At 40.3% G+C, this 24,645-nt stretch overlaps 1 protein-coding gene and 1 pseudogene across 7 annotated transcripts in view; one reads left to right on the forward strand and one right to left on the reverse strand.

Annotated features, from left to right (window-relative positions):
• Positions 1-21,260, reverse strand: part of PACSIN2 (protein kinase C and casein kinase substrate in neurons 2) — a 236,603-nt gene extending 215,343 nt beyond the window's left edge. For 6 of the 7 annotated variants that reach the window (XM_077169084.1, XM_077169087.1, XM_077169088.1 and 3 more), the window contains exon 1: positions 21,110-21,222. The gene's annotated coding sequence lies outside the window, so the exon portion shown is untranslated. Of the gene's footprint in view, positions 1-21,109 lie in introns of all 7 variants that reach the window. The other variant, XM_077169089.1, reaches the window with a different exon arrangement.
• On the forward strand, positions 422-1,099 carry LOC143690420 (NEDD4 family-interacting protein 2 pseudogene; annotated as a pseudogene).
• Positions 21,261-24,645: the final 3,385 nt, after the last annotated feature.

A 24,645-nucleotide genomic window follows, 5' to 3' on the forward strand; every position in this document is an offset into this window, starting at 1 on the left:
TGTTGGCCCAGCCGCTGCTGCCACCTGGAAGAATTTCTCTTCTCTGCACTCAATTTTAGCAAGGACACCTTTTCATTTATAGACTCTAGAAAACGAACCACCAGGAAAACAGATGTCTCAGGGCAAATGCCAAGGAGATAATGTAGAAAAGTAAACCAGCCTGTGCTAAAGGGACATGGTAGAGGGATATAGCAGAGAGACACAGCAGACTCCAGAAAAGAAAAAATAAGCAAACAAAAAAATAAGAGTAAGCAAAAGTTTTGCCAGCACCAGCACTATAAAGTTCCCAATATTTATGTGATGATATTGATTATATAACAAGAATAGAATGATTATATGGTAAGAATGTTCATGTTTATAAGTTGTTATGGTTAGAAAAAAATTTTTTTTTTTAATTTTGAAAACTGAAAAAAAAGAAACCATGGCAGGCTGGGAAGACAGGACCCGAGCTGGGGAGGATGGATGTTCACCAGTAGGGCACTGGCCTCTACGAGGTGCTTCACAAAGATGAGGATAATTCAGAATCATCTGCTATAGAGCAGCCATCAACCTCAAACCTAGCACCACAGGTTGTAGACAGCTCCTTCAGTACCAGGCCTTGAAACTGACTCTTCTTCTCCACCTTATAGTAGTATGCCTGTGGAAGTACCTACATCTTCAGATGCAGACGTTTATGATGAGTTTTATCCTGTGCCACCTCCCTACAGTGTTGCTATCTCCCTTCCTACATATGATGAGGCTGAGAAGGCTAAAGCCGTTGTAAAGGCAGCTGCAGCAGCAGAAACATCTCAAAGAATTCAGGAGGAAGAGCATCCACCAAGAGATGATTTCAATGATGCAGACCAGCTTAGACTGGGTAATGATGGCATTTTCTTGCTGGCATTTATTTTCCACTGGCCTAGATTTTGTTCATCCTTCTGTACAACCAATACCATAGCTGGAAGGTATGATGCTCTTTGTGGATTTGGTCTTCCGTTGATCAAATGGATCCTGATAATTTTCTGATTACTTTACTGGATACTTCAATAGACAGTATTGGCTTTGGTGGATATTTCTTGTGCTTGGTCTTCTCCTTTTCTTCAGAGGATTTGTTAATTAAAAGTCAAAAATATGTCTGAAAGTATGGTAGCTGCTCATTAGACAAGATATTTTTTCTCATTGTACAGACTGCATTAACCAGACATTCCCTTTCTATACTAATGTGAAATTTTCAGATGATCTGTAAGCCTAAAACAGGATAGACAACTACTAATAACAGAAGGCAAATTAGTGAAAAAAAGATATAGCTTCATAACTCAATGGTAGGATGATCTATACTTAAAAGCCATTTCTGTTCAGTCTCTTAAATATCTGTATTTCATTTCCTTTGTACATTTGCACATAACCCCATTTAAGAGATTTGTATATACTTGAAAGAAACCATAAAGTTGATTGCATAATGTCCAGTCACATTTGGTTAATCAGTGTTTGCTATAATTGAGAAATCTGAGTGATAACAGTCTTCCAGCATATGAGTGCTATTGACCTTTTTTTTTTTTTTTTTGCATGGCCAGGCTCCAGGAATTGACTTTTGACCTGACATTTAGTATAATAAAAATGAAATTATTACCATGTCAAATGCTTTAGTTTCTGGCTCTTAGATTCATGTAGTAACTGCACATAAAACATCTTTTGTTACATATAAAGTGCAGATTATTAGAAAGCTTATGTCAGATTTTTGACCACATTATTTACATTATTCAGTAAAACTCTTTCTGTAAATAACCATGCATAAATTACTTTCTGCATTGTTTTCTTACGAATTATGTCTAGATATCTTTTCATTAATTTTAAATCAACTGAACTTAGTATGTATTTAGAAAATCTGGATGTTTAAGATGTAGATTGTTTCAGGGCAAATTCTAAGAAAATGTGAGCGTACTAAATGTCCTTTGTAAGAAAGTATTTTTTCTTATATAGCATCTTTTATATACCAGTTTTAGGAATTTCAAATGAGGAACTGGGTTTTTAGCACTGTCCACCTTGCAAATCCTTGTAGGAAGAGATTGCATTAGATATATTTATTTCTTTTAAGACAGTTTTGAAAATTACTTTTCTGAATAAGTTATTTTCATTTGCATTTATCTTTTATTTTTATTTTTGCATTTGTCTTCTAAAAAGCCAATAAAAGCATCTTTCAGTGTCATTGTAATATTTTTTCCCTTACGTTTTTAAGTCGTTAGGCTTTGCAAATTAAAACACGTATTGTTAATAGTTTCCTGAAGTATGGTAGTATGATAACTTTTAAAAATCATATCCTGAATTGAGAGATGCAAACCATCCATTTTCAAGCTATGGAAATGTGTGTGTTTGTAGATAATATGGACGGGGTGTCTAAGTATTATGAGAGAGAGTGTATGTATGTGGGAGGAGAGATTAAAAATAGACCATAGGGTGGGTCACAGTGACTCAGCAGGCAGAGTGCTCACCTGCGGTGCCAGAGACCCAGGTTCGATTCCTGGTGCCTGCCCATGCAAAAAAAAAGACCATAGTAACCATTATTAAAACTGGAAACGCTTTATGTTCATAAGTTACTACATTTTGCATCTTGCAGATCATTTTGTATGTCACCTGTTTTTCTTTTTAGTTATTTCTTTGCTTTTGAATGTCAACATAAAAAATGAGGGGAATTATATCTTTTAAACTGAAAAATCATTTAATGTAACTATTTAGCACATATACATTGGTTGCTTCTTCATTATTAGATACTGACTACTAAAAAGTACATCCAACCATTCAGGGACATTTTTCAATTGTGAAAAAACAAAATTTATTATGCTTTATAACCTTTTTTTTTTTTTTCTTAAATTGCACTCTTTTTTTTTTCTTTTATTAATTAACGGAAAAAAAGAAATTAACCCAACATTTAGAAATCATACCATTCTACATATGCAATCAGTAATTCTTAACATCATCAAATAGATGCATGATCATCGTTTCTTAGTACATTTGCATCGGTTTAGAAGAACTAGCACCACAACAGAAAAAGATATAGAATGTTAATATAGAGAAAAAAATAAAAGTAATAATAATAGCAAAAAAAAAAAAACCTATAGCTCAGATGCAGCTTCATTCAGTGTTTTAACATGATTACTTTACAATTAGGTATTATTGTGCTGTCCATTTTTGAGTTTTTGTATCTAGTCCTGTTGCACAGTCTGTATCCCTTCAGCTCCAATTACCCATTATCTTACCCTGTTTCTAACTCCTGCTGGACTCTGTTACCAATGACATATTCCAAGCTTATTCTTGAATACCCGTTCACATCAGTGGGACCATACAGTATTTGTCTTTTAGTTTTTGGCTAGACTCACTCAGCATAATGTTCTCTAGGTCCATCCATGTTATTATATGCTTCATAAGTTTATCCTGTCTTAAAGCTGCATGATATTCCATCGTATGTATATACCACAGTTTGTTTAGCCACTCGTCTGTTGATGGACATTTTGGCTGTTTCCATCTCTTTGCAATTGTAAATAACACTGCTATAAACATTGGTGTGCAAATGTCCGTTTGTGTCTTTGCCCTTAAGTCCTTTGACCCCAAAGAGATCAGACCCAAATAGGCGTTCTCCAAGACACTTACTAGTTAGAATGTCAGAGGTCAAAGAGAAAGAGAGGATCTTGAAAGCAGCAAGACAAAAACAATCCATCACACACAAGGGAAACCCAATAAGACTATGTGTAGATTTCTCAGCAGAAACCATGGAAGCTAGAAGACAGTGGGATGATATATTTAAATTACTAAAAGAGAAAAACTGCCAACCAAGACTCCTATATCCAGCAAAATTGTCCTTCAAAAATGAGGGAGAAATTAAAACATTCTCAGACAAAAAGTCACTGAGAGAATTTGTGACCAAGAGACCAGCTCTGCAAGAAATACTGAAGGGAGCACTAGAGTCAGATACAAAAAGACAGAAGAGAGAGATATGGAAAAGAGTGTAGAAAGAAGGAAAATCAGATATGATATATATAATACAAAAGGCAAAATGGTAGAGGAAAATATTATCCAAACAATAATAACACTAAATGTTAATGGACTGAATTCCCCAATCAAAAGACATAGATTGGCAGAATGGATTAAAAAACAGGATCCTTCTATATGCTGTCTACAGGAAACACATCTTAGACCCAAAGATAAACATAGGTTGAAAGTGAAAGGTTGGGAAAAGATATTTCATGCAAATAACAACCAGAAAATAGCAGGAGTGGCTACACTGATATCCAACAAGTTAGACTTCAAATGTAAAACAGTTAAAAGAGACAAAGAAGGACACTATATACTAATAAAAGGAACAATTAAACAAGAAGACATAACAATCATAAATATTTACGCACCGAACCAGAATGCCCCAAAATACGTGAGGAATACACTGCAAACACTGAAAAAGGAAAAAGATACAAATACCATAATAGTTGGAGACTTCAATTCCCCACTCTCATCAATGGACAGAACATCTAGACAGAGGATCAATAAAGAAATAGAGAATCTGAATATTACTATAAAGGAGCTAGACTTAACAGACATTTATAGGACATTAAATCCCACAACAGCAGGATACACCTTTCTCTCAAGTGCTCATGGATCATTCTCAAAGATAGACCATATGCTGGGTCACAAAGCAAGTCTTAACAAATTTAAAAAGATTGAAATCATACACAACACTTTCTCGGATCATAAAGGAATGAAGTTGGAAATCAATAATAGGCGGAGTGCCAGAAAATTCACAAATACGTGGAGGCTCAACAACACACTCTTAAACAACGAGTGGGTCAAAGAAGAAATTGCAAGAGAAATTAGTAAATACCTCGAGGCAAATGAAAATGAAAACACAACATATCAAAACTTATGGGATGCAGCAAAAGCAGTGCTAAGAGGGAAATTTATTGCCCTAAATGCCTATATCAGAAAAGAAGAAAAGCCAAAAATGCAGGAATTAACGGTTCACTTGGAAGAACTGGAGAAAGAACAGCAAACTAATCCCAAAGCAAGCAAAAGGAAAGAAATAACAAAGATTAGAGCAGAAATAAATGAAATTGAAAACATGAAAACAATAGAGAAAATCAATAAGACCAGAAGTTGGTTCTATGAGAAAATCAATAAGATTGATGGGCCCTTATCAAGATTGACAAAAAGAAGAAGAGAGAGGATGCAAATAAATAAGATCAGAAATGGAAGAGGAGACATAACTTCTGACCTGACAGAAATAAAGGAGGTAATAACAGGATACTATGAACAACTTTACGCTAATAAATACAACAATTTAGATGAAATGGACGGGTTCCTGGAAAGACATAACAACCAACTTTGACTCAAGAAGACATAGATGACCTCAACAAACCAATCACAAGTAAAGAAATTGAATTAGTCATTCAAAACTTCCTAAAAAGAAAAGTCCAGGACCAGATGGCTTCACATGTGAATTCTACCAAACGTTCCAGAAAGAATTAGTACCAACTCTCCTCAAACTCTTCAAGAAAATCGAAGTGGAGGGAAAACTACCTAATTCATTCTACAAAGCCAACATCACCCTCATACCAAAACCAGGCAAAGATATTACAAAAAAAGAAAACTACAGGCCAATCTCTCTAATGAATATAGATGCAAAAATCCTCAATAAAATTCTAGCAAATCGTATCCAACAACACATTAAAAGAATTATACATCATGACCAAGTAGGATTCATCCCAGGTATGCAAGGATGGTTCAACATAAGAAAATCAATTAATGTAATACACCATATCAACAAATCAAAGCAGAAAAATCACATGATCATCTCAATTGATGCAGAGAAGGCATTTGACAAGATTCAACATCCTTTCCTGTTGAAAAAACTTCAAAAGACAGGAATACAAGGGAACTTCCTTAAAATGATAGAGGGAATATATGAAAAACCCACAGCTAAAATCATCCTCAATGGGGAAATATTGAAAACTTTCCCCCTAAGATCAGGAACAAGACAAGGATGTCCACTATCACCACTATTATTCAACATTGTGTTGGAGGTTCTAGCCAGAGCAATTCGACAAGAAAAAGAAATACAAGGCATCAAAATTGGAAAGGAAGAAGTAAAACTATCACTGTTTGCAGACGATATGATACTATACGTCGAAAACCCGGAAAAATTCACAACAAAACTACTAGAGCTAATAAATGAGTACAGCAAAGTAGCAGGTTACAAGATCAACATTCAAAAATCTGTAGCATTTCTATACACTAGTAATGAACAAGCTGAGGGGGAAATCAAGAAACGAATCCCATTTACAATTGCAACTAAAAGAATAAAATACCTAGGAATAAATTTAACTAAAGAGACAAAAAACCTATATGAAGAAAACTACAAAAAACTCTTAAAAGAAATCACAGAAGACCTAAACAGATGGAAGGGCATACCGTGTTCATGGATTGGAAGACTAAATATAGTTAAGATGTCAATCCTACCTAAATTGATTTACAGATTCAATGCAATACCAATCAAAATCCCAACAACTTATTTTTCAGAAATAGAAAAACCAATAAGCAAATTTATCTGGAAGGGCAGGGTGCCCCGAATTGCTAAAAACATCTTGAGGAAAAAAAACGAAGCTGGAGGTCTAGCGATGCTGGACTTTAAGGCATATTATGAAGCCACAGTGGTCAAAACAGCATGGTATTGGCATAAAGATAGATATATCGACCAATGGAATCGAATAGAGTGCTCAGATACTGACCCTCTCATCTATGGACATTTGATCTTTGATAAGGCAGTCAAGCCAACTCACCTGGGACAGAACAGTCTCTTCAATAAATGGTGCCTAGAGAACTGGATATCCATATGCAAAAGAATGAAAGAAGACCCATCTCTCACACCCTATACAAAAGTTAACTCAAAATGGATCAAAGATCTAAACATTAGGTCTAAGACCATAAAACAGTTAGAGGAAAATGTTGGGAGATATGTTATGAATCTTACAACTGGAGGCGGTTTTATGGACCTTAAACCTAAAGCAAGAACACTGAAGAAGGAAATAAATAAATGGGAACTCCTCAAAATTAAACACTTTTGTGCATCAAAGAACTTCATCAAGAAAGTAGAAAGACAGCCTTCACAATGGGAGACAATATTTGGAAATGACATATCAGATAAAGGTCTAGTATCCAGAATTTATAAAGAGATTGTTCATCTCAACAACAAAAAGACAGCCAACCCAATTACAAAATGGGAAAAAGACTTGAACAGACACCTATCAGAAGAGGAAATACAAATGGCCAAAAGGCACATGAAGAGATGCTCAATGTCCCTGGCCATTAGAGAAATGCAAATCAAAACCACAATGAGATATCATCTCACACCCACCAGAATGGCCATTATCAACAAAACAGAAAATGACAAGTGCTGGAGAGGATGCAGAGAAAGAGGCACATTTATCCACTGTTGGTGGGAATGTCAAATGGTGCAACCACTGTGGAAGGAAGTTTGGCGGTTCCTCAAAAAGCTGAATATAGAATTGCCATACGACCCAGCAATACCATTGCTGGGAATCTATCAAAGGACTTAAGGACAAAGACACAAACGGACATTTGCACACCAATGTTTATAGCAGCGTTATTTACAATTGCAAAGAGATGGAAACAGCCAAAATCTCCATCAACAGAAGAGTGGCTAAACAAACTGTGGTATATACATACGATGGAATACTATGCAGCTTTAAGACAGGATAAACTTATGAAGCATGTAATAACATGGATGGACCTAGAGAACATTATGCTGAGTGAGTCTAGCCAAAAACTAAAGGACAAATACTGTATGGTCCCACTGATGTGAACAGACATTCGAGAATAAATTTGGACTATGTCATTGGTAAGAGAGTCCAGCAGGAGGTAGAAACAGGGTAAGATAATGGGCAATTGGAGTTGATGGGATACAGATTGTGCAACAGGACTAGATACAAAAACTCAAAAATGGACAGCACAATAATACCTAATTGTAAAGTAATCTTGTTAAAACACTGAATGAAGCTGCATCTGAGCTATAGGTTTTTGTTTTGTTTTGTTTTGTTTTGTTTTGACTTTACTATTATTACTTTTATTTTTGTCTCTATATTAACATTCTATATCTTTTTCAGTTATGTTGCTAGTTTTTCTAAACCGATGCAAATGTACTAAGAAATGATGATCATGCATCTATGTGATGATGTGAAGAATTACTGATTGCATATGTAGAATGGTATGATTTCTAAATGTTGGGTTAATTTCTTTCTTTCCGTTAATTAAAAAAAAAAAAAAAAGAGAAGGGGTAATTGGAGCTGAAGGGATACAGACTGTACAACGGGACTGGATATAAAAATAAAAACTCAGAAATGGACAGCACAATACTACCCAATTGTAATGCAATTATGTTAAAACACTGAATGAAGCTGCATGTGAGGTATAGGTTTTTTTTTTTCTTTCTATTAATGTTTTAATTCTTATTCTGTTGTCTTTTTATTTTTTTATTTCTTTTTCTAAATCGATGCAAATGTACTAAGAAATGATGAATATGCAACTATGCGATGTTATTAAGAATTACTGATTGTACATGTAGAATGGAATGATTTCCAATTGTTTTGTTAATTCTTTTTTTAATTAATAAAAAAATGTATATTGAAAGTAAAAAAAAAATTAAATAATAGGGGAAACAAATGTTAAAATAGATTTAGTTTGAAATGCTAGTGATCAATGAAAGGGATCAGTAAGGAGTATGGCATGTAAAATTTTTTTTTCTTCTGTTTGTTATATTTTTCTGTTGTCTTTTTATTTCTTTTTCTGAATTGATGCTTATGTTCTGGGAAATGATCATGATGATGAATATGCAACTATGTGATGATATTGTGAATTGCGGAGTGTATGTGTTGGGAATGTTTGTATTTCTTATAATTTTTTTTAATTAATAAAAAAAATTACGCCCCCAATTCAAGTAAAGTGATATCCAAAAACTGAGGAAGAAAATGGGACTTATTTAAGTAACTCACAAAACTTTCTTCTCACACAGATATGTGGAGTTTCTCAAGTTCAAGGTACCTTAAAGTGAAAGAATCCCCAAATTACTTCTGACACGAATGGCAGAAAGATAAACCTATATGAAGCAGAGCAGGTTTTCAATTTATCCCTGGGAGTTACTTACACAAATGCACACAGAAAAATGAACTTGTAAACTGCAAATTCACCTACAATAGCAGAAAAGGTGGAAATAACCTAAAATGCCCAGCACTAGGGGAATCTCATTACATCAACAGAATTATGCAACTATTAAAAATTGTTTTACAGTGAATAAAAAAGTATTTGCAAAGTCCCCTTTAGGAAATGGTGAGAAAGGGGGAAAATTCAACTTCCCCAAGTAGAGAATTCTTGATATTCTCACAAGCAGTGGAGACAACTAAAGCAAAAGGCTGAGCCCCCAATCTTGGGGTTTGTTCATATGAACTTAACACCTCAAAGGAAAGAATAAGCCTACTTAAAATTAGGCCTAAGAGTCATCTCCAAGAGAACCTCTTTTGTTGCTCAGATGTGACTTCTCTCTATCAGCCAGTATGACAAGCAAACTCACTGCTCTCCCCCTCTCTATGTGGGACATGACTCCCAGGGGTGTGGACCTTCCCGGCATCGTGGGACAGAAATCCTAGAATGAGCTGGGACTCAGCACCAAGGGATTGAGAAAACCTTCTCGACCAAAAGGGGGAAGAGAGAAATAAGACAAAGTGTCAATGGCTGAGAGATTTCAGAGTAGAGAGATGATTCTGGAGGTTATTTTTATGCATGAAACAGACATCACCTTTTTAGTTAAGGCATAACAGAGAGGCTAGAGGGAACTGTCTGAAAATGTAGAGCTGTGTTCCAGTAGCCCTGTTTCTTGAAGATTGTCTAATGATACAGTTTTTTGCAATCTGTGTGATTGTGAAAATCTTATGTCTGATGCTTCTTTTATCTACCTTATGGACAGATGAGTAAAACATATGAATTAAAATAAATAAAGGGGGAATAAATGTTAAAATAAAATTAGTATATTGAAATGCTAGTGATCAATGAAAGGTAGGGGAAAGAGGTATGGTATGTATGAATTTTTTTGTTTTCTTTTATTTCTTTTTCTGAATTGATGCAAATGTTCTAAGAAACGATCATGATGAATATGCAACTATGTGATGATATTATGAATTACTGATTATATGTGTAGAATGCAATGATCATATGTTAAGAATGTTTGTTGTCATATTTTTTTTAAAATTTACTAGAGAGCACTTTAAAGGCTCTCTAGTATTCTACTGTATAAATATATTCAGTTATATAGATACCACCTTATTTAAAAATTCTCAAAGTTTCATTATCTTAAATAAATCTGCTGCGAACAAAATAAAAATTGTTTTAAGAACAATGGTAAAAACATGGAAAATAGTTGATAAGATATTTAAATGAAGTGAATAATACAAATAATCACAGTTTAGGAGAGTGAAAAATCACAGGCTTTTTCTGTGGTTTGTGCAGGGTTCAAATCCTCCCCCTTACTTACAACCTGGGCGACCTTGGGCACACCATCTCACTACCTTTCATTTCCCTATACACAAATAACCTCAAAGCGTTGTTGTGAGGATGGACTGCAGCAAAATAAACCTCCTGACTCTTCTGAAGCTGGGTACCAAGCAAGCAGCCAATAGGTGGTGGCTACTATCTCTGAATTATGTCATCTAAAAGACAAAAATCCACATATGCATGGAAGGTAAAATACAGAGAGCTTTTTATTCAGAAAACTCTATTTTCTATATCATACATTCAGTTTTTAAAATATCTTAAAGAAAAGAAAAAAAAGACCTTCAATGTAAAAAGTGATGATTATCACCAGCATAAAAACAAACATCTGCTCTATTTTACCTTCATAAATGACCTTCATTTGCAATCCCAAAGTCAATATGTGGAGCTTTTTTACTAAGGCCCTACAGAAAAATCATTTCTTCTCCTTCAACTAACTGCTTTTTAATAGTATATAACACATTTGTAAAACGCATTCAGTTCAAAGATGAGGCAACAGCACTCCTCTGCTCCTAACCCAGGCCCTGTGTAATCCTCGGGTGTGCAACTTCACCGGCACTGGCCACTCGGAGTGAAGACCGACAAGTCGCCTCCCAGGCACAAACACACATCCAGCAACTGGACAGTTTAGAAGCCTCTTCCTTTTCTTCCATTATCTTCCTCTGCATAAATTACTGCAAACTTTTCAGTTATTTTTTTTATTTTTTATTTTTTCGGGCATGAGCAGGCTCCAGTAATCAAACCCGAGTCCCTGGCATGGCAGATAAGAATTATCCCACTGCAAAGTGTCAATGGCTGAGAGATTCCAAACAGAGTCGAGAGGTTATCCTGGAGGTTATTTTTACGCATTAAGTAGATATCACCTTGTTAGTCAAGATGTAATGGAGAGGCTGGAGGGAACTGCCTTAAAATGTAGAGCTGTGTTCCAGTAGCCATGTTTCTTGAGGGTGATTGAATAATGATATAGCTTTCACAATGTGACTGTGTGATTATGAAAACCTTGTGTCTGATGCTCCTTTTATCTATCTTGTCAACAGACGAGTAGAACATATAGAATAAAAATAAATAATAGGGGGAACAAATGTTAAAACAAATTTAGTTTGAAATGCTAGTGATCAATGAAAGCGAGGGGTAAGGGGTATGGTATGTATCATCTTTTTTTTTCTGTTTTCGTTTTATTTCTTTTTCTGTTGTCTTTTTATTTTTTTCTGAATTGATACAAATGTTCCAAGAAATGATGAATATGCAACTAAGTGATGATATTGTGAATTACTGATTATATATGTAGAACGGATTGATCACATGTTAATGTTTTAGTTTGTTTGTTAAATTTTAATTAATAAATAAATAATTTTTAAAAAAAAGAATTATCCCACTGTGCCACCACTGCACCACCCCAAATTATTTTAATCAAACTAACTGCACACATAGATCCTGTTTTAGAAAGACCGTATCACTTGCCTGATTCCAATGTTTCTGAGAGTTAGGGGAAGCTTCTACAAATTTATTTTTCATAGTTAGGGTAAATAATTCAGAATCCACTTATTTAAAGCAGCAATTTAAAATGAACTGAGTGGGGGCTTCCATATCAGGCTGAACTTCAACTCTGACTGTGACCTCATGAAGGCCACTTAATCTCTCTAAGCTTGGATTTACTCATCTGTAAAATGGAGTTAACACTGTTGGAAAAATCAGAAGGAATGTAAAACTTCTGGCACGGTCCCTCAGTAAATAGTAGCTGTGCCTTGGAACATAGACGCCTGTCCTGGACATGACTTCCTCCACCCAAAACTGATTCTGCTCCCTCTACCAAGGCATATCCTTTCGGGCAATGCCAGATTCCTTATACGGTGATACCTTTACAGGTACAGAGCCTCTAACTGCACCTTACTAATTAAGACACCGTGTGGCCATACTATGTGGTGCCCCGGCAGACCAGCTCCGTCCCCTCCAGCAAATCAGTCAGTTACAAAACCCATTAACACAGGCTTGGAGGTCTGTGCAGGGAGCAGAGTCCGCGCTGTGCAGTTCTTCTGAAGACAATTCGGTCTGGGCACACTCAGTTGGTAACAACATAATTTAGTACAATGGGACACAAAGGTAGTTTAAAATATGGAAACGTTCACAAACTATGGCTTAGGCATCACTTTATAATAATAAAAATTCATTTAATTCAATTGGAACTTTAAAACACTAGTCACAGTTTATTCTATTCAATAAAGATCACCCTGCTGTTCCGGGGAAAGGCCCCATAAATACCCTATCTAAGGAGGGTAGTTCTGGACTAGGGCTCAGCGGCTTGTATGGAGTCCAGGCTGGGAGGCCTTAGCAAAGCCACTAACCCTTCCAGTCCTCCTCTTTTTTCTCTGCACAATAAAGAGGGGAGCAAACCAATAAGGCTGTTCTGAACACAAGAATACTGGGAAAGTTCTTGATAAACTGCAAATGCCTATATCAAGTAGTTTTTTTACATATTTATTTTTTTATAAAGTTGTTCTTGTTTAAATATTAATTCTAAAAGTAAAACATCAATGATGCAATGTGGAAAACAAGGAGAAACTCTCCATAATTTTACAACCTGAACTATCAATGTTGCATACTATTTTAATATTTTTTGTTTGTTTTTTGGGCTTATGGCCCAGGAATCAAACCCAGGTCTCCTGCATGAAAGGTGAGCGTTCTACCATGGAACCACGCATGTACCAAGAATTTAATGTTTTATACATGTGATCAATGCCCATTTGCTTTACAGCTTGCTTTTTTCAAGTTCTTATGTTTTTCATCACCTAAACACACTCTCTTCCAATTCTGACAATCTCTAAATCTAGTTTAGCAATGTCCCTTCTTCCCAGTGTCAGGCTTTCTACAACCTATAAACTTAAACTTCAGGCACAGAATCACCAACCCAGCTCTGCATGGCAGGGCTGCCCTTGAAACCCAGAGAGGATACGACCAAGCTCAGGCCCTCACCACAACTAAAGATTACAAGAGCAAGCAGAAACTTACAGGTGATGAGAAGGCCTTGTAAGTGCCCGGATGTAAGGGAATTCCATGCAGAGCCAGAGGCCTGCCTAGGTCACCAACCACTGCCAGCATAACAGTGCAAGTACTCATGCAGATCACAGGCATCCTGAGCCACTAAGGAAAGGCCAAAACACAGTAAAAAATATTCTATTTTGGCTGGAGGAAAGAATACATTTTGGGAAGATTTTCAACAAAATTGGGTAAAATAATATCATTTTGGGTATTTTACAGGTATATTTCACTGGCAAATTCACCTAAGTAGACACTGAAACTTCAAGTGATACCAAAGCTACTGAGCAAGCACTGTGTTATGGCACACAGGCTGAACTCGTGATGTCTATCACTGGAGATATACCAATTTTGGAGATTTTGAAGCATCTAGCCAAGGAAGATCATACTAATAGTCAAGCTGGAACTCAAACCCAGGTCTGATCAACTCCAAAGCCATGTCTTTAACCACCAACACCTTACTGCAATAATACCTTTTATCTGCAGGAACTGACAATGAAAGTTACATACTGTCCCCAAAAGACTGTGAGCAAAAATCATTAGGAAAGCAACACAAAATCCTAGGCAGCTCCTGCATTATCAACCAGAAATGTAAATGCAGACAAAGAAACTAAGTCAAGACTGACCCATTACTACTCTGGTAACAGTCATTATTACAGTGTTTAGCCTCTGTTTCCTGGGAACATCTATGGCTTTGTGGGAGTTTCCAAGGATATGGGTGACCTTTGTTAAAAGGAGTCACACAAATTACCCCTCCCCCACAGGCACTCCAGACTTCGCAACCAACCACTTGCTTCTGTGCAGAGCTTCACCCTGCTATGCTTCCTATCCTAAAGAGGCTCCTCAGTGAACCCCACCCTCCAAGAGAAGGTTCAAACTCCAAAGCCTGGCATAGGAGGCAGGTCACAGCGAGAAGCCTGCCTGCCCAGGCTGCGCTTCCTCCCACTTGCAGGCTTCATTCCTTAAGGCTCTGAGCCCCTGCCTGGAATGCTCCTTCTCATCACCCCCACCTGAAAAGACACCCCGAAGGTCAGCTATCTGCAGTTCTGAGGGCAGTCAGACCCATCCTCCTCTGCCCCCCACTTTGCACACACTCCTATCTGTTGCTGCCCTAGCCAGGCCCACCTCCTCCACTGAGGTGCCTCTACAGAGCACAGGAATTAATGTCAGAATCCCAGAGCTGAGGGGAGAGGTAGGTGCCAGAGACAGTACACACAGGGTGGACAGGATGGCCACCTTCAACCCACCTTGTGCTCTGCTGCTCACCCACATATGATCCCTCCATGCGAGAGGCTGAGACAGCCTCCAAACATTTTCAACTCGGAGAGAAAGCAAAACAAAACCAGGCACCTCAACATGGAGCCTAATGGAGTCCCCGAGCTCACTGCGGACAATACCAACCATGCTAATAATATTTCAATCACAGACACAAGGCCGTTGGAAGAGAAAGGTCAATCCAGAAGGCAAGTTTTCTTATCAGAGTGTTAGTAGAAACCAGCAGAGTTAACGAAGGGGGCTTTATTGCAGGTAGATGCTGCACATCCCAGGGTGGCAGCACCCTGGTACATGTACTCCCTTGCCCTCTCACAGCCTCCTGTTCTGACCAGGCTGCCTACCTCTGTCGTAAGTGTGCAGAATTCACTGATTACCTTTAGCCTCTACCAAGCCATCTCTGTTGTGCAATCAGCTTAGGGAGGCTGACACATGACAATATGTCTTCATGTTAAACAACAGTGAGCATATGCTAGGACTGCCTCATCCTCCCTGGTATCATACAGAGCTGCATTGTGAAATTAACAAATATCTTTTTCTACGCCTCGACAATGATGTCAGCCCATCTGCTTACAGCCATTAGAGGCAAGCTCACAGGAGAACAGGTTGATTCTTCCACATGACACCACATTTGAGCGATACCTTCTGTGCACAGTGCTTACACCTCCAGGTCAAAGTATTCAAAACATCCTTATGATGATGATTATTTTCATTAATAAATTGGTAAGCCATTTACCAGCTATGAAGCTTTAAAGCTAAGTGTTCTCTTACATATATAAGCTCTTTTTACAGGGGAGATCCTGTACACTGTAAATAAACTGAAAAAAAATCAGTCCATAAAATACTAGAAAACTGGCCAGATGGCCACAAGAAGCCACTTTGGATAGCCAGGGTCACTGGCACAATCCACACCCAATTCTCCAACCCATCCAGTGGCTCTGGACCCTAGGGAGGAGCTCTTTGTCTGCAGGAAGCATCTCAACTGGAGGGCATATTTGGATAGAAAAAGTCAAACATTTAGAATTTTCACTTAACATTTATTTCACAAGTTTCTCAAGTGCAAAGCAACTGAGAAGTAATCATTTCAATGTACTCTGTAATCAATAAGCATTAAATAAGTCTGCTTAAAATCCTCAAGTCCTTCAAATTTGTCCCTATAAAAAATACAGCAAGAAAAAAATAACAAATTTCGATTGTCAAGCATAAAGTTGTTAACTTTGCCAAATTCAGGGGAAAAAATCAGCCCTTTCAGGAGATGAATAAGTCGTTTCCTCTGCAAGTGACATTCTGGGATATTTACACTGCCAATTATAACTCTCAATGACAGCCACCAAGAAAGCAGGACCTAATGGAAAAACCCCAAGCTGGCAATGAGAAGCAGGTTCTGGTCCCAGGACAAGCCTTGGACTGTGTGATCCCATAAAAGTGCTGGCCAGGCCTGGTACTCCCTACTTCATCACAAAAAGGAACATCCGTCACCACCCACATTGCACAAAATTACTGTAAGGACAAAAAATAAAAGGTGAAAATGGTTTGGAATATGCACTCCATATAAGTAAGTCACCATTATTATTAGACCACTGGTGACTGTGAAAATAGGATTATAGAATATCCAGGGCACATAGAAGACAGGACTTAACAAATGAATATGAATGCTGAATCATTAAATTGATACATCTTTTAGTCTCCAGTATTTTAGAGCAGCTAGAAGTAAAAACCTAAAACTGTGAAATTGTAACCCGTGTCAAAGTCTGAAATATGTTCTACAACTAATTGGTGGTGCTGTGCTTAGAAATTTATAGCTTTTTTGTATATATACTATTGTACACACAAAAAAAAAAAAGAAGGAAAAAAGCTGACTGGGATGATAAAAAAGTATTTAAGCCCTCTAGCCTCCTATATTCTAGAAGGGAAAATATGAGAGGATCATATGGTAGCCCGTGACAAACTCTGGGATCTATCCTGTAACTACTTTTTGAAGAGTGCTTTGAAAACTATTGCTTTTTTACTTCTTTGCTTTCTATATATGTTCTACTACACAATAAGAAAAAGTTAAAAAAAAAAAAAAAAAAAAAAAAGACTATCCGGGGCAGGCGGGAGCTTAGTGATGGGATGATACAGGGGCTCTTATTGGGGTCCAGGTCCCTGAAGCCACCCACATGTGTGCTTTTGGGAAAGCATCCATCGTTCTTATCAGCATCACAAAAGATAAAGAACTGTTAAGCCCCTCATGTTACAGATATGAAAACTGAGAGGCTAAGAGACATGTGGATTCTCCTAGCCCTCAGAGTTAATCAGGGAAAGGCTGGACAAGAGGCCAGGAATTCTAAGACCTCACTCATGCAGCTCCTACTCTACCATTCCGTATTTTGGGGGAGGAAAAAAAAATCAGATAAATTTCATTTAGCCAAATAGTATGTTATACATGCTATTGCACAAATGGTTTCCAAAGTTCAGCAGAGTTTCTGTCTTCATTCTTCCTTTTTAAGGTTTCTTGCTGAGGTCCTTAACAGGTGAGACAGCTATTTTTTTCATTTCTATAGTCTCATCTGTACCTAGTTAACTACCTGGAGCCGAATGAACACAAATGATTTTTTTGTTTTTACTTTTTATTTTGAAGTAATTTCAAATTTACAGTCAACTGCAAAAATAAAACACACCCCAGAAAACTCCACCATACCCCCTCCCCAACCCCAGATACCCAGATCTACCAATTCCACATTTTGCTAGCTTTCGTATATCATTCTATCATCCATCTATCTATTTTCTGAACATTTGAGAGTACATTTCACACATCACACTTCTTAAACAAATAATACTTCTATGTACATTTCCTATGAATAAGGATATTCATTTATGTAATTACCTTAAGGGCAGTTATCAAGCCCAAGAAATTTGATTTAAAGCTTACAGTCTATAGTCCCATTTTTATTTATGTCCAAACAGTGCAGTTTTGTCCTCCAGTTTTAGATCCCATCCAGTATCACTGAGCTGTCATCATCTCTTTAGTTTCCTTGTCTTTTTTTTTTAAATGTGGGAATATATATAACATAAATCTTCCCACCCCAACCCTTTCCAAGCACATCATTCAGTGGGACTAGTCACACTCACCACGCTGCAGTACCCTCACTGCATCCATTACCATAACTTTCCCTTCACCCCAAACAGAAATCCTACATTCATTGTGCATTACTTTCCCATTATCCCTGCCCCTCACCCCTAGTAACCTCTACTCTACTTTCTGCCTCTACAAATTTGCATATTCTCTGAATATGCAATGACTTTCTGGGGCTTAAAATTAGTATCCCAAATGATCTTTTAATATTGAAAATTTTTTTAAAAGACTTTATTCTAGGGAACTAGAAAATAAGATTACATGGTTCTCTGTTAGTATAATTAAGCAAGCAGATAAACATGCAATCATGAATAAAAACACAAGTTCAGAAGATTTCTATTGTATATGTGTGTTTTTAATCAAAATACCAAAATGTGCTCACTCAGATGGCTGTCCCTTATGTTACCTCTGGCGCTATACAACTGTGCCAAAAATGTTGCACTACACAAAATATTTTGAGAATCCTTCTTTTAAGGATGTCTCCAATCAATGGAAATCGCATAATCATCTCATTACTAAAAATCAGACGGAATTTCTACACAGCTACCTCAGTGACCACCACTGTTTGGGCCCTTTACAGTATCTGCAGCTGCCCTAAGTCAGCTTCCAGGCACGGCCCAGGTCATCAGCTACCACCGTGGAACAGAAAATGGACTTCCCAGTGGACGCACACTTAGAAACTAAGGCACTGCTATGCTGCCTGCAGGTATGCAGATGCAGTTCCAAACCACCTAACTGGAAAAGAACTGAGCTGGCACTATCACTCATGTGAATGTGGACATTCCCCCCATAATCTTCAGGGTGACCTTGGGGAAAGCCTCCATTACAATCTGATGGAAGATAAGGCAGGCCTGAGTCATCCCGTTGGTCTGGGTGGGGTACCCAAAGAGTACTATGGTAAATGCTACTGGGATCTCTGAGCACAAGGTGCCATTGTTATTACTAAAGAATCTATGTGACCTTTTCGATGTTCCATAACCATCAGTTGAAGATCCCTTCAGAAGAAGGGAGCCTCAGCATCATACCCTTAACTTGGTCAACCAGCAAGTGAACAGAGAAATGAACAGAGAAGAAACCAGAAAGTTAAGGACAAATGCCCCTCTGCTCCCCCTCCAGAAATGTCCTGGCCATTGGAGATCTGGATCCATAGGAGAAAGCCAACCTTATCTCCCAGCAGCAGGCCATACTGAAAACCTAGATGCTGTTTCCTACATATGCTAACTTTCAAATTATTTAAACATTATGAGTTTTTATACATTTTACACCAAAAATAATAAAGTTACAATTCTCAAAACAGCATGGCCTAAGAAAGCCATTATTATTCAAATGAATTTTTATTCATCTCAACACAAGTGAATAAGGGGCTCAGACTAAATCGCTCATCTCACTACTCCTGTGTTCAGTTACTTTCCCAAGTAATAAATATCATCCACCTACTGGCCAGTTTCTTTAAAGCTTCAAGATAATCGTCAAAAGAAAAAAAAAACACCACAGAAAAGTTTTTCATGTAGTGGCCTATCTCAACTAGCACAGCCTCACCAGGGAGTTTGCCAAACTCTAGAATTAAGTTCAAAGGCACACGGGTGAGAGCTTTCCATGTGAATTGAGAGAAATCCACGTTGTGCTGGCACCTACCCAGTTCCTCCAGAAGGAGGCTGCAGGCAGGCTTGTGAATCAAGTAGAATAAGAATGTTTCAGGCCAGCTTGTCCTAGGTTCCAACCCAGTAATTCTGGGATGGTTAAAATAGAATTTTGGTTTATTGGAATAACTGCAGTGAGGAATCACAGAAGAAGAAGGAAGGTGAGAACTCACTAGTCTGCAGTTCAGGTTTAAATCCTTTGAGCTGGTCTCTTGATTTTCATCAGGACATCCATGGAGTGCTTAATAAACAGTATAATGGGTACCCATGGAGACTGTAACCTGCCTACCCACCTTGATGGCCAAGGACAGGACAATCGGGGTAAATGGAGAGAAGAAAAGACCCAGGAATGGTGCACACACCCTGTCTGAGGGCCACCTTCCCTCAAGCACCAAACCCGAGGGCAGCATCCTCAGGGTTTGTTCACCTTAGAGGCCCAAAGAAGTCTGCACTGCTATGCTCCCCTACCCAACTCCTGAAGAGAAAACCAGTCTTCTCCCGTGGAGCCAAAACCCAATAAATCACTGAAATTCGGTAGCAGAAATCGCTACCTCTCCAGTCACCATCCAGCCCTGGAGAAGGCAGGGAGCTCACATTTCTTGTGATTCAATGCCAGGCTGGGAAAACTCCGAGGGTCAAACAGGCAAACTTCGCCAGCCTCTTTCCTCCCTGTCCCCTGACCCCGGGATATACTCACAAGGAAGGGTTGTGCCCCCACTCCCACCCCTACCCCCGCCTCTCCACAAACACACAGACAGCCAAGCTAGGGAGAGGGAGAGTGGGAAGGAAGGAAATGGAGGGCAAATGGAGGGCAAAGCGCCCCCAAATAAGCGCATCTGCAGATGGCGTCCCGCCTGCTCTTTCCCTCCAGCCCCCCACTTTCCCTCCGCACCACCCCTGAAGCAAGCCCTGTCCTCGGACTGGCGCGCGCCAGCCACACCCCTCCTCCATCGCTGGAGCATTCTCGCTGACCCTCGTCTCCCCAGTGAACCTCTACACCCCACGGATCCCCGGCTTTCCCAGAAACCGTGCCCGCCTGAAGTCGACCCCCACCATCACCACCCGTGCGGCTGCCTCCAACGCTCCCACCAGCGGCCCTCTAACCCCGTGACGGCGCCTCTCTCTCCGAAAAGCCCCCCCACCCGGAGACCTTGTCTGCTCCCGTCGAGGCCGCTCTCCTCCAGCCCCGCGCCCCTGTGCCCCGGCGCCTCGCACCCAGTCCTCACGCCACCCCAAGTGCCCTCCAGATTCCCCCAAGAGGCCTTCTCTCCACGAGCCCCCTCTCACCCCTGGCCCCACGCCCCCTCCCCACGGAAACAGGAAGTTTCGGCTCCCGGCTGCGCGGGCCGAGGCGGCTCCCTCGTAGGCAGGGTTCGGCCCCGGCGCAGCGGCCCTGACGGGCACGGGCCCTGCCGCCCCCCATTGTCCCAGCGTTCCGCCCGCGCCCCAACCGTCGCGGCGCGCCCCTCACCTCGGCCGCCGCTCGCCTTCCGGGTCGCCGCGTACCCTGCTCCCACCGCGACGCCGTGTGTAGCCCCGGCTCCGGCTCCGGCTCCGGCCCCGACTCCTGCCCTAGCTCCGGCCGCGCAGTCCAGCCCAACCCAGTGCCGCCCCGCCGCGGCCGCTTCTGGCGCCAGCCCCAGCGCTCAGTCCCTGCCGCGCCCTCCCCATTGGCTGCCGGGCAATGAGCCCCGCCCCATAGCCTCTTCGGCAACCTTGATTGGGCCAGGAGAACTACGAGGAGCGTGAAGGCGGCACGCCCCTAGCGCGCAAAAGGGAAATCCCCAGGGCGCGCATTGGCGAATGGCCCTGTCAATCAAGGGGGAGCGTCGCTTCACCCGTTGAGAGGCCAGCTGGGTCAAACTACGCGAGTCCCTCCGAGGCGGTGGTCAGAAGGGCTTCCTCCCTCAGGCGGGAGTCTTGCGAGGCGGGGACCACGGCCCCGGCCTCAGGGGAACACCTGAGAGGGTGTTCAGGGAAGGTGGGCTTTCTGAAAGTGTCCTCAGTTCGGCGGGGGCTCGAAGAATTCAGTGTCTTCAGAGCTTCGTGGGACTCGCGCCCCAAGTCTGTGGCACTGAGCCCGCTTAGCTGAGAGGAGGGCGTGGGCGTGTGTGAGAGTGTGAGTGTGTGTGCCGACGGATCCCAGGGCTCCAGGCATCGTACCTACATTACCTTTCATTCTTACAATAACCTTGCTTGATAGTGTTAGCCCATTCTACAGAAAGAAGAAAAAATGACAGGAAGTAGTAGCTGCCACTGACTAAGCACTGTTCTGAGCTCTTTCCATGCCTTGCTCTGTGTAGTACGGCAGATGAGGATACAAGGATGCGCATGAGGGGGGCTAGGAAACTGAGGCTGAGGAACTTGCTGGGAGATGACCCAGGTAAAGAGAATAAACAGCAGAGCAGGGTTGGCAACCCAGGCCAGCCTGACCGGAGGCTGCTCCACATCACCACTTGGAGAATGGTAATGAGAATGATGTAGCAATATGGGAAAATGCTTAAACTACCATGTTAAAAGAAAAGGTGGATACCAAGTAACGGAAACTCTATAATTGCACCTGTTGAGGTGCAATTATAACCTACATTATATATATTATACTGTGTTATGTTATGCTATTACATATTATATATACAATTATATCTGTATTATCTCGTATCATGGATAGGGACTGGAAGAGAGTCCACAAATTGTTTTTGTTTTTGCTTTCTAAACTGTTTGTTCTGTTACAGTATCTGTACGATAATAATTGAGAAAAAGGAAGGAAAGAAAGGCATCAACATGTCACACCAGGACAAACCACTACCAAGAGGTCCCTGCCCGTTGTCCAGGACTCCCAGACTCAAGAACTCACTCTGCCAACCAACACACCTCTGGACCAAATGTGCAGAATCCAGCCATCCAGTAGAGTCTCCCAGCCCCCTGGAGTCTGGATAAATTCTGACCACACATTTTCCATCTCCTGTAAAGATGCATAGTCCTTCCCCAGATCTGGGTCCCCTCTGCTTCAAGCCTCCAACTCTTGGCATCCTTGCTGTTCCTAGTCATTTTCCTTCCTTCAATTGCATTTATACTCACCAAATTCCCCTTCATACCAGGCACCTGGGAGTATAGCAGGGATCATGGGCCTTCTGGTCTTCTGGCCCCAAGAGTCCCCAACTAGTCACATGACCCAGGCATCACGCTCACCTCTTCTCATGCCTTTGGCTCTTTTCTCTCTCCTCTCTTTTTTTCTCACCTCCTTCTCAGGAGAAAAACAAAATTCCTCTCATTTTCTCATGCCGTTTGACACTGTTGACTGAACTCATTGTGTCTCACCCTCCGTCCCTATAGCTTATCGAGGTATTTTTCCAAAGACAGCTGCCCTGTGCCAGCTGCAACCACATCAACTTTTGTCCCCACAAACATTCCCCGAGATTGCAGTCCACTCTCAGTCATACTCAGACTGTCCTGCAGCCCAATCCCACCTTCGCCCCTTCCCAGCTGAGAGGCCCTGGGCGAGTCACTGCAACTCTCTGCACCTCTGCATCCTCACTTGTGAGTTGCAGTTGTGGTGAGGATAACTGCAACGGGGCACATAGAGGCAAGGAGAACATTTCTGGGCGCACAGTTGTGATTGCTCTGTCACAGAGCAGCTAACCTGTGGTCACGATTTATCAGCTGCTGTTTTGCTCTCTACTTCCACAAAATGTGCCCATTACCACAGAATTATCTGAGACCGAAGCTGATCAAATTAGTACTTTGTCAGCCTGGATAAACAATCCATATTAAGACATAGTTTCACATGGGGCAGAACATTCTCCAAAAATAAAAATAGACATAGAAAAAACTCCCAGACAGTCATATTGCTAGTAAAACAGTCTATGTAGTACAGTGATATATGTATTTTCAAAAAAACAAAACTCTGTCACACATAGTCACCCCAAAATTAATTCCAATGCTTCGGATGTGCCTGGCAGGGTTGGGGGTTCAGAGAGGGATGGACCTGAGTCTGCACTGAAGGGCTTTTGCACCCCTGAGAAGATCCAGAAGGAAGTTGAATCCAGAAAAGGTGAAACGAGCAGAATCCTCCCCACCGATGGACAGCTATGCTCCACCAAGAATGAGAAACCCTCCAGTCTGGTTGAGGAGGGCTCTTAAAGGCTATTTACAGAGCCAAGGTGGATGGAAGCAGTGAGAGCAAAGGCCCAGAGGCAAGAAATCCTGCTCTCCAGGAAGACTGTATGGTTCCATTTGGCCCAAACGCTGAAGGCATAAGGAGAAGCCGAGGGATATACAGTGGAAGTGTGACCCCGGCAAGTTATTTCACCACCCAGGCCTCAGTCTTCTCAGCTGTAAAATGGGTGCTAGTGCTGAGGGTCGCTGTGAGATTAATGACTTATTACCTCTGATGCTGTTCAGGTGGGATCTGGCATTTAGCGTGTGCTCAATGGGCCATGAGTGGTTCCCCAGTGTGTTCCATGGGACCCTACACATTTTGTAAAAATTCTCAGGATATGTTAACTCTTTTAGAAAACATGATACTAAAAAAATCAGACATACAGTATTGCTCCACACCAACTATTAATATTTTGGAAACACTACAGCATTAACTGTCACAGCCAGAAGAGCACATTTCTAGATGTATGTTGGAATGAAGCTTTCTCCTGCCAAGTGCTTGTAGAGATCTGAATTCCTTATAAATGTATCATCGATCAAGGCTCAATTACCCTGGCCTTTCTTGCTTTGTTTCCTTTTGTTCTGTACTGGCCTGCGCACGTCTGCTCACATAAAATTGTACCAGCAAGTACACCAACTGCTGGGCTCACATGGAATAAGTGTCAGCAGGAAAACTGATACATAAAATGACTGTTTTGAAACTTTGAATAAATACCTAATAATACCCAGACTTTTACAAAATAATACCTCCAAATATTCATAAAATTATGTGATACATAAAATTATGTGATATTTTGAAGTATTTTTAGCACCTGATGAGGACAAACTATCTCAGGAATCCTGTCCTGG

This window comes from Tamandua tetradactyla, chromosome 7, assembly GCF_023851605.1.
Source record: "Tamandua tetradactyla isolate mTamTet1 chromosome 7, mTamTet1.pri, whole genome shotgun sequence".
Taxonomy (NCBI): Eukaryota; Metazoa; Chordata; class Mammalia; order Pilosa; family Myrmecophagidae; genus Tamandua; species Tamandua tetradactyla.